This window comes from Coenobita brevimanus, chromosome 74 (genome assembly GCF_032717465.1).
Source record: "Coenobita brevimanus isolate Jiangsu-jjx chromosome 74, ASM3271746v2, whole genome shotgun sequence".
NCBI classification, from domain to species: Eukaryota; Metazoa; Arthropoda; class Malacostraca; order Decapoda; family Coenobitidae; genus Coenobita; species Coenobita brevimanus.
Genome location: NC_137027.1, coordinates 30968865 through 30980137, shown reverse-complemented (window position 1 = coordinate 30980137; position 11273 = coordinate 30968865). Strand labels below are relative to the sequence as shown.

Below are 11273 nucleotides of genomic sequence, written 5' to 3'. Positions count from 1 at the left end.
GATCATTGTTCAGCCTCAGGAGGTCACATGGGCAAAAGGAAAACCCAGGGCCATATCCGTGCTGACTTTTTCTGGCCAGGAATGGGACCAGAAATAGACAGTTTTGTGCGTTTCTGCAATATGTGTCCACGTACCACTAATCAGGGACATGTCCTTCCTGTGCCATTTGAATCCACACCCATAATCTCTGAAGCAGTTGAGAGACAGGGCAGTGGTGATGTGGGTGCAGACCTGACGTCTCACCGGTTGGTCCCACAGGACACATAATGTCCAGGACATGTATGTACATATGTACCGTAGGTTAAGGGGGAAGTTTGAGAACCCCGCAGAGACAATGCGAGACTGTGTTTGAATTACCTTGTGGTGTCTCGAGCTGTGGGTCTCTCTGAGGATTCCCGGAGAATGCACATTATCCACATGAGTGTTCACACCCACGGTGGGTGTTGAAATGTGACCTGCCAGAGATTGCATAGGGATTCTCAGCTTGCCAATGTTAATCGTAAGTGTAGAGTAGGGTTTAACCAGTAAACTGGATCCTTTGGCTTAGCGAATTGCAGCGTTTGATGTCCTGCACAGGTGCCCAGTCTTTTTGCTCAGTTTGACCACGTTTTCTGGTTAATAATAATGTAGGTTTAGGGTTTAACCAGTAAACTGGGTCCCTTGGCTTAGTGAATTGCAGCGTTTGATATCCTGCACAGGCGCTCAGTCTTTTCGCTCAGTTTGATCACTTTTCCTGGTTAATAATGTATCCAATACGAAAATAATGGCGACCTCGAATGTACAAAGCTTGGCTGGGGCTTAAAATTTTCAGCTAGAGTGTACTTTTTGTAGCGTACATACTGACTGCTAGGGAGAGAAATTGTAATTTAATAAAGATTGTTTGTCACACTGACACTTTTGATGCTCCACCTTGATTGCTTTCGCAGGTGCAGCTGGCAGTTGTAGTAATTTTGTCGTGGAGATCAGCTGATCATCTCTGCCGCATGCTGCTGCCTCTTCTCTTCTGCCTCGTTGTCATTATTTACTATTGATTTGTATTACATAATTTTACATGTAGGCACAGTTACACCACAACTGTCACACCTACACTGTGAATCACATACATCACGCCACATAACAGTTAGTTGCTAATGTAAATGTAGCAAACTTTTCGCTCAGTTTGACCTGAGTACAGGATTTTTCACTGTTGTCACGTAGTTTTTTCCCTCAAGCTTGCTCCTATTGACGTAAATATGAGGTTTTTACGCTCATGGGTGACTGTGATTTTCTCCTGTAGCAGGATAGTCCACACACCACAGTGTGAATCTTGTGTGACTGAGTTAGGATTTATATGTATGTATATCGAAAATTTTTCTAAAGAAAAATTTGATTTTGATGGTGTGTAATGTCACAAATTCGCGCGAGCTTATTTATAAACCACGAACTCTACTGGAATTCCCACTGGGCATCACTCAGTTCAACTGTCCTCATATTTACTCTGACTGGATGGTTTTCAGAACATTTCTCACTGTTTCACAAGTGATCATTCTTATGTACGACATTAGTGCCTTCACTGAGTGATTTATTGTGAGTGTATATTGCTCACTTTCTTTCCTTTGACCACTGAAGTTTGAACACGGCCATCCTTCACCCTCTTTCATCGTCTGAAGTTAGTCAGCTTTGAGTTATTGCGAGAGTAGGATCGTTTGTGCCCAGCGTAAGGCAGCGCCGCCGTTGTACAGCGAGTTCCTGAAATCTCCACCTAGACGGTGAATTGGCGAAGAGGGTTTAGCGAATTGCAGCATCCGATGTTTTGCACAGGTGCCCAGTTCATTTTGCTCAGCTCCCATCCACTGACCAGTATTTCTTTTCGTTTTTTCTAGGTTTAAGTGTTAGCTTTTGAATGAACGAGTGAGTGTATTCTTGTTATTTTGAATTCATATTTGAGACTCATGTAACATAAATTTATTTCATTGTAATTAATAAATTTACAGTTCTTTTTCTTTGAGCTTAATGTAGTTAAACTCGTGTTTTATTTCTCCACGTTAAGCTTATTTTAGTTGCCGCTCCTAGTTTGCACAAACGCTTTCCATTATTCATTACTGGTACTTAGGCCAGTTCTTTTGTATCAAGCTTAAATCCGTTGTGCCAGCCAGGAGTTAATGCACCGGCAAGAACCTGTTTATCATTAATAGCATTAGTTACTGATTGTCAGGGGTGGAGTTACTTTCTCAAGAGGCTAACAGTACTAACAAACAGCACGCGTGAGTAGTTAGTTTCTGCTGTGTACTGTTGAGAAAGTTTATAAATTCTCGTCCCTAGAGAATCAGCGAAGTCAAGTCGCAAGTCAGTTCCTTGTCTCTATTTTCAGGCAACATCTAAGCATTTTTCATTCTTAATTTCACATCCCCCCGTGACATTGTGCCAGGAGGGGGTTGGTGATAGCCAATTCCCTCTTCAGGCACAAAATGATCCACAGGTATACATTTTGAGTGATAAGAAGGGTGGGTGGTGATCTGACTCAATGGAAGGCAAAGAATGATTATGTGAGTGTGTATGAGAGAATGAGGAATCAGGTAATGGATACAAGAGCATATGGAGGTTGGGGGTGTGGACTCTCTGACCACCACTTGGTAGTGGTGAAAATCAAGGTTGAAATGAAGTGAAGAAAAAGAAAAAAAGGAAGGACAGGAGGAAGTAGTTCTTACAAGAAGGGTAGAAAGGTTACAAGAGGATGGAAAAAAGGCAGAATATAAGAAAGAAGTGGAGGAGTGATTGGGTATACATGATTTTGGATCAGATAGGGGACGTGGAAGGTGTGTGCAAGATGTTCATTCACAAAGGAAATCTTTCCAGCATGTGAGGTGGTGAGTGGGGTGATGAGAAGACGAAAGGGGGTGCAAGGAACAGCATGGTGGAATGAAGAGGTGAGTCAAGCTGTGTCACAAAAGAGGAAAGCATCTAGTGCGTGAATGTGGAATAGGGGTGTGGAAGAAGCTGAGAGACAGAAGAGAGAATTATATGTAGAGAGGAAGAGAGAGGTGAAATGATTAGTAAGAGATAGCAATAAGAGAGTGGATGAGGAATTTGGAAGGAATTTGAGTGTAAAGTGGAAGGAATGTTAGAAGATGTTCTGGAAAGAGGTACAGATAGTTAGACAGGGAGTTAAAAAAAAAGTTTGTCGGGGGGTATGAGAAAAAAATGGTAGATTACTATAGTCTATTTGATTGACCTGTGCAACTGAGACATATGCGGCAAGTAGGGTGTGTTTGATACGCGGCTGCTGATTGGCTGCCGATGATGTCATTGAAGTACTGTAAGTGCAGGCATGTATTGTTGTGCAACATGCGGACGTAGGTGTACACCATGGGTGGATTTTATAGCGCAACATGCAGATGTAGGTGTACACAGTGTGTGGATGTAGTGCAACATGAGGACGTGGTTGTACACGATGGGTGAATAATTTGTTTCAAACGTCACTCATCGTTTTATGAAACTTTATAATCAACTTTAATTTTCTTCGATAGCAGTAAGCTTTTAAAGCTAATTTTGACCTCTTTAGCTTCGGAAATTAGTTCATATTTAATCTGGCAGCTTGTACTGTAGGCGGTTTAAAACTATAAATATATATGAGTTAAAATAAGAAGAGGTGTAGATTTATATCATTGGCATCCAATCGGCAGCCACTACTCAGACACACACTACTCAGCCCATGCATCTCAGCTGCACATGTCAATCAAATAGACTATACTGGCGATGGGAGAAAAAGTGAGCAGATGGAGAGAACACTTTAAGGAACTGTTGAACATAGAGTATGAAAGTAATGAGAATATAAGTGGCTGGGGAATGGCTGGGAGAAAGAGGATGTGAGAAGAAATGAAGATATCCGTAGAATGATGTTGTGAAGGCATTGAATAAAGTTAAAATGGGGAAAGCCCCTGGAAATGATGGAGTTTGTGGTGAAATGCTGAAGCATGGGGGAGAGATGGTAGTAGCATGGATATGAAAGATATGCAGATTGGTCTTGGAGGCCTGGTAGTCAAGTATAATTATCCACCTGTACGAAGGAAAAGGGGAAAAAGAAGTGTGTGGTAATCATAACGGCATTTATCTTCTTAGTGTAATAGGAAAAGTATATGATAGGATAATTATTGACATAGTTAGGGAAATAACAGGGGAATAAGTTGAAGAAGAACGGAGATTTTAGGAAGGGAAGAGGTTGTGTAGATCAGATATTCATTCTTAGGTCTTTAGAGGAATGTCTATAGAGAAGGGGAAGAAGTTATATGGGGCCTTCATGGATTTGGAGAAAGCATATGACAGGGTGGAAAGACAAGGATTGTGGAAAGTACAGTATTAAGAATACATTAAGTAAATGGGAAGTTGCTGAATGCCGTGAGGAATATTTATGAGGGTGGTAAGGCTTCAGTGCATGTGGACAGTGAGCTGAGTGAATTTTTCTATTTGAAAGTTGAACTGAAACAGGGATGCGTCATGTCTCCGTGGTTGTTAAATCTGTATACGGATGGCGTTATAAAAGAGAAACAAGGTTGGACAGTGGATGTTGTAGCTGCCCTAATGAGAGAGGGCAATGTGTGGAAACTCCTGCTGTTGTTTGCAGATGATACTGTGTTGTTAACTGAAGATGCAAGGGAGCTACAAGGCTTGGTGAATGAGTCTGGGAGAGTGTGTGGGAAATGGAATCGAAAGGTGAATATGTAGGGAAGAGTAAAGTGATGGTCTTTGAGAGAGGTGAAGTCAGTGAATGTAAAGTGAGATTGAATGAGAAGGAAACGGAAAATGTGAGTGCATTTAAGTACTTGGGTAGTGTGATGAGTAAGGATGGAAGTTTAGAGGATGAAGCGTTTGAAAGGGTACAACTAGGTAGAAAGATTGCTGGTTCTTTGAAAGCAGTGATAAGAAACAAGGAAGTGAGCATGGGAGTGAAAAAGTTACTGCATGACAGTATTGTGATACCAACCCTTACGTATGGCAGTGAAGCATGGACCTTGTTGGAGGGACACAAGCAGTGGAAGTGAGTTATTTGAGAGAACCATGTAGAGTCACGTGGAGAGACAGACTGACAAATGAAGTGAAGTAACGTTGTGGTGTGGATGTGGGTGTCATAGGAAGCTTTAGGAGAAACACACTGAGGTGGTTTGGTCATGTGGAGAGGATGAATAGTAAGAGACTGACAAGGAGAGTGTATGTGAGTGAGTTGGAGGGGGGGAGAGGAAGGAGAAGGCTGAGGATGAAATGAAGAAATGGAGTGAAGAGGTAAATGAGAGACAGGGGTGTGACCTGGAAGCATGGCAGTGAAACGGCTTTGGACAGGGCGAAATGGAGGTGATTTGTTTGTGGCCACCCCTTACAGGATTAAGGCGTCTGACAATAAACAGATAAATAGATTATTATTAGTACCCTGATTATTTTTATCATTATTATTAATATTATTATTATGGATAATACTGTATATTATTAGTTTTGTTCTTATTATTATAATTATTATTATTATTATTATTATTATTATTATTATTGATATTATTAGTATTATTATTTTATTATTATTATTTTTTTTTTAATTATTATTATTATTATTATTATTATTATTATTATTATTATTATTATCATTCTTATTATTGTTGTTGTTGTTGTTGTTGTTGTTGGCATCATCATCATCATCATTCTTTTCGTTTTTCCTTCGTTCGCCCTCCTTCCAACCACATCGCAGGAATATATGTGCTTTCGTTATTGACCATATGACTTGCGTCGCGTCGTAAGCCCGTCCGAGGCAGCTTCTTCGTGACTAGGGCGAGTTTAGGAAGGTCCGGAGCCGAACTCGTGCCTGGACGGAAGTGTAAATTGACCCATCCTTCCGCCTCCTCCTCATCCTCCCCTCTTCTTCTTCTTTTTCTACATATCCTTATTCTTCTAAATCATCGTAGTCTTCTTCTGAGCGCGGTCTGGTAGTCTGGCATCCCCTCCACATACTTCATCCCTATGAAAGAACAAGACAACTGACACCTTTGATAACCGCAACCAACCCTGCAATAAAGGAAAAAAAGTAATTTGGGAAGGAAAACGATCGGTGACACTTTTAATAGCCGCACCCAACCCTGCAATAAAGGGAAAGAAGTAATCTGGGAAGTAAAAAGATCAGTAACACCTTTGATAGCCGCACCCAACCCTGCAATAAAGGGAAAAAGTAATTTAGGAAGGAAAAAGATCAGTGACACCTTTTATAGCCGCACCCAACCCTTTAACAAGGGGAAAGATGTAATTATTTACTTGTCCCCATGAGGATGGCCTTCAAGATCTCACTCTGCCTCAAACCTTGTCGGGGTGATCGTCTACCAGTGTATAATATTTCGTCTTCCTAAAATAAAGACAATGACCGTGCATAAAGGATTTGGTCAAGCTCCCCCCCCCCCGTCCATTGATAGCTGCCCTTTGGGGGTCTCACATATCATCCTCACATGTAAAAACTCCAACTCCCACCCAAGGGCTGAACCTCACCCATAGGGGAGGCCATGAGGGGTCCCATCTGCCTAATATGTGGCCTGGATAAACACCTAACAATCTGCAGACTGAAATGAACAGATCTTGAATTTGGCTCTCTGTTGCATCTTTTTTTTTTCTCTTGTAAGGAACTGTTTGCGATCTCCTGGCCTTTGGTTCTTCTTGGCAAAAAATAAATAAATAAATATAACGTGTTCATAGGTTGTAAACTGGCCATGTTTAATTTCGTTGGAAGCGCCGAAGCCTGTCCCCTGCTCCGTGAGGTGCGACCCACAGTGGTTTCACCCTTCCCAAAACCTTGCTGGAGTGAACATCTATATCTGAGTCAAATTTCATGCCCTTTGGTTAAAAACTTTGGCTGTGCATAGCGACTTCGTCCGACACCAGCAGCGGCCGTCAGAAATAAGGCTGGGGTCAGAGGTCAAGGGTTGGCTCAGGTATATAAGGACCTGAGACGCAGTTGTGGCGGCAGTGTGGAAGAGATAGATAGATAGAGAGAGAGAGAGAGAGAGAGAGAGAGAGAGAGAGAGAGAGAGAGAGAGAGAGAGAGAGAGAGAGAGAGAGAGAGAGAGAGAGAGAGAGAGAGAGAGAGAGAGAGAGAGAGAGAGAGAGAGAATTCTCACATGAACAGACAAGTGTGCAGTTTGAGAAATATTAGAAGCAAAATGGATATAATACCAGTTTTCCACGTACCGGTCCGTCTGCTGGATTCAGGGTGTTCGTCCCCCTTTTTCCTTTACACCCAAGCTTTCTAGGCAGCTACATTATTGCTGTGCTCACGCTGTCTGCCTGTCTGTTGCTCGTGGCTGTTCCTGTCTTCGCTACCAATCCTCAAGACTTCTGTGTCGGTGAAGCAGGTCCCGTTGCACGGTCCGATGGTTCAGTTACTACCCTTGTGCCTTGTGATAGATTCCAGTGCTTTGTGCCCGATGGGCGTGGTGGGTGTGTCAGGGATGTGGCATGCACAGGCGGTGCAACAAGTCCTGTTTGCCCTCCCTCTCCTCCCCTTCCTCTCCCCTCTTCCCATTCCTCCCCCTCTTCCCCCTCCTCCCCCTCCCACCAAATGCCCTAGTAGCTTCTCACTGGGGTTTCGGAACGCTTTCAAGTTCGCCTGTCTTCACTCTGGCACGCCTTAGCGGCCTTACCACGAGTGCCTGCAGGTGGCTTTTCAGTTGCACTGATGGCAAGGGATCCATCCACTCAGCTGCACTGATGGCAAGGGATCCATCCACTCAGCTGCACTGATGGCAATGGATCCATCCACTCAGCTGCACTGATGGCAATGGATCCATCCACTCAGCTGCACTGATGGCAAGGGATCCATCCACTCAGCTGCACTGATGGCAAGGGATCCATCCACTCAGCTGCACTGATGACAAGGGATCCATCCACTCAGCTGTGTAACATGGAGAGGTTGTCTCCACAGCGGGCGTGTGATTTACGGCCGCCATATTGAAACACCTACACTCATCAGCTCCACCGTGGTAGTGGCTGCTTTCTCTGGCAGAATGCTTCTTCTATGTATATATATGTATCAGAGCACAAGCATATGTATCTATATCTATACCTATTTTTCTGTCGACCTATTATATATATATATATATATATATATATATATATATATATATATATATATATATATACAACGATTTTTTCTACCTACCTCTACGGATTATATGGGGTACATTTAGCCAAGAGTACGAATAAGGCAGCGCTATACGATGCTGCAATACCGAACATACCTTTTTTTTTTTTCTTTATGACTGACTTAACCAAATGTGTTTATATATGATATTAAAGATAAAAATGAAGTTCATGATAAGAGCACACAATTATATAAAAATAATGTATATGTCACCAACATAAAGTATGTAAACACATTATATACAGTAAAACAAGTGTCATTATCTACTAGTTATTAACAGTACTACCAACACATCTTTGAATACAGAGACATACTTCTATAATTATTTCCTTAATGATTTTTAAATACAATAATCCTTTCCATCTGCTTTATTACTTTAGTACCAATAGTTTCCCTTGTGATAAAGTCCTTAATGTGATGTGCCCTGATAACACTGTAGCACTGTGATACCAGCTTTAGCAATGTGATATGCCCTAATAACACTGTAGCACTGTGATACCAGCTTTATTAATGTGATGTGCCCTAATAACACTGTAGCACTGTGATACCAGCTTTATTAATGTGATATGCCCTAATAACACTGTAGCACTGTGATACCAGCTTTATTAATGTGATGTGCCCTAATAACACTGTAGCACTGTGATACCAGCTTTATTAATGTGATGTGCCCTAATAACACTGTAGCACTGTGATACAAGCTTTAGTAATTTGTGAACACTGTTGTCCTCAGTGGCGGTGTCAAACGTATGGGTGTTTAGACAATCAAGTATTCTCTGTATGGCAACACTGTGTGAGATGCGTAACACAGCTGTGGAAGTAACGAGTGGCAGAGGCTGATGTTTTAAGAATTTCTACTTGTTCTTTTTCAAAATTTCAAAGCATTTCTCAGTTTCATGACAGATTATACCTACACTTGCACCGAGGAGGCCTTCCCTGTTCTGTCCTGTTAATAATAGTGCTCTAATAACTACTGCCTTTAGATGATGATACCAGTGCCTCTTGACAAAGAGTTAATTATTTTTAGTAAATATAAGAAATTAGTGACATCGAAGTCCATGAGTTGTTTTCACTGGCCTTTGACACACTCAGATGCAAATAAACAATAATAAACAAACAAACAAACAGAAAACAGAAAGGCTTGTTTTTTTTCTATTTATTTATGAGCTTAGAAGTAAATGTAAGATCAAATTAAATATGAATTTTTCTTTCTCTGTATAAGTGTTTAGACAGAGGAGGAAATGGAGCTGAAATAAATGTATGGCGCTTATATCAATGTGAGTTTCATGATCCTGCCCCACTCCTGTAGTACTGAATAATCCTTGCAGTAGGCTCTGTTACTGTATTACAACTCTCTCTCTCTCTCTCTCTCTCTCTCTCTCTCTCTCTCTCTCTCTCTCTCTCATTTTTAAAAGTTTTTGCTATTTTTCTATATCCTGTTCTTTTTCCTTTCTCTGTCTATCTGTCCCGGTTTCTATCTACTGCCTGTCTCTGTCCATGTATTCATGTATCTATCTATCTCAGTCGGTCGGTCAATGGATGAATCAGTTTTTATCTTTTTGTCCAACGGCCATACCACGTTGAGTACACCGCTTCCCGTCCGATCAGCTAAGTTAAGCAACGTTGGGTTTGGTTAGTACTTGGATGGGTGACCGCCTGGGAACACCAGATGCTGTTGGCATCCCTACGTGTCAAGTGGGGTTGGTGGAGGATTAGTGCCCCTCCCTGTAAAACAATTAACTCTAAGCCCTTGGCTACCCCGTTTGGGATACATGGCGTCTGGCAATGAATGAATGAAAAAAAATATCTATTAACGTACCTAACTATATCTATCTATCTGTCCGTCTGTCTGTATGTATGTAGTCATCCATGTATGTACGCTGCGTATCTATCTATCTATATCTATTCATCTACACGTATGTTTTTCTGTATGTATATCTGTTTATCTATCTACTTATCTATATGTTTGTATTTATATCTATCCGTTTATCTCTCTCTCTGTCTATCTATCTGTCTCATGTATCATCCCCATCTATTTATCAGTCTGAATGTATGTGTGTATATATGTATACATGTATGTACGTATTAATGGATGTATGTATGCATATATCTATCTATCCATGTCTGTATCATGTATCAACCCTATCCATTTATCAGTCTAAATGTATGTACGTATCTATCTACATATATATATGTATGTCTGTATCAACCCTATCCTTCTACTAGTCTATATGAATGTATGTATGTACGTAAAGTACTTCGACTATTTGTTTATGCACTTACATACTTTCCGGTTATCTATCCATCCATCTACCCGGTTTTCCTAAGTAACCAATTCCCAGGTAACACACACACACACACACACACACACACACACACACACACACACACACACACACACACACACACACACACACACACAACACACACACACACATAAAGGAAGTCATTGCCTTACTCAATATCCCTCTCTCCGGGAATCCCACACAAACACCGGCCCCCTCCCTCTCCCGCAAGCTCACACCCCTCCTCCCTTTCTCAGCTCAGTCTCAGCTCACCCACGGGCCTAGCAGCACTATAGAGCCTCTTTCTCTCCTAGCACGCCTCCTAGCACTGCCCCTAGAGCTGGGTTTCATCACAATTGAACCCCCTTGCCACAGGTTCAAGTGCTACGAGGAAGATGAATGGAATGGTTGCAAGTTGAACAGGGAATGTGCAGCCGGAGCTAGGCCAGAGGGGCATGTTGCACGGTATATTCGCAGCTATTCTCACCCTAGCAGTGATCAGCGGACTTATTCTCACCCTAGCAATGTTCAACCGAGCTATTCTCATCCAAGCAGTGTTTATCCTAGCAATTCTCAGCCAATTCATCCTCATCCTCCCCATTCTCAACCAGGCAATCTTCACCCTGCCTACCCACACCCTTCCTATTCTCAGTCTAGCCATTCTCAGCGTTGTCCTAGAATGGGTAATGTTTTACACGCTAGGAATGGGCGATAGTGAATAATATTAACTAGATAATGAATAAGATGGTGCTAGGACGAGATGAAGAGGAGAAAGAGGGAGAGGAAGATGACGAAGAAGAAGAAGAAAGTGGAGGAGGAGAAAGAAGAAGAAGAGGAAGAAAAAAGAA

General features: G+C 41.8%; 1 non-coding gene across 1 annotated transcript; it reads left to right on the top strand.

The window, feature by feature from the left end:
* Window positions 1-9702: 9702 nt before the first annotated feature.
* LOC145407927 (5S ribosomal RNA) lies at window positions 9703-9821 on the top strand. Its single transcript, XR_013898832.1, has one exon. It is a non-coding gene; the product is annotated as a 5S ribosomal RNA (ribosomal RNA).
* The last annotated feature ends 1452 nt before the right edge of the window (window positions 9822-11273 follow it).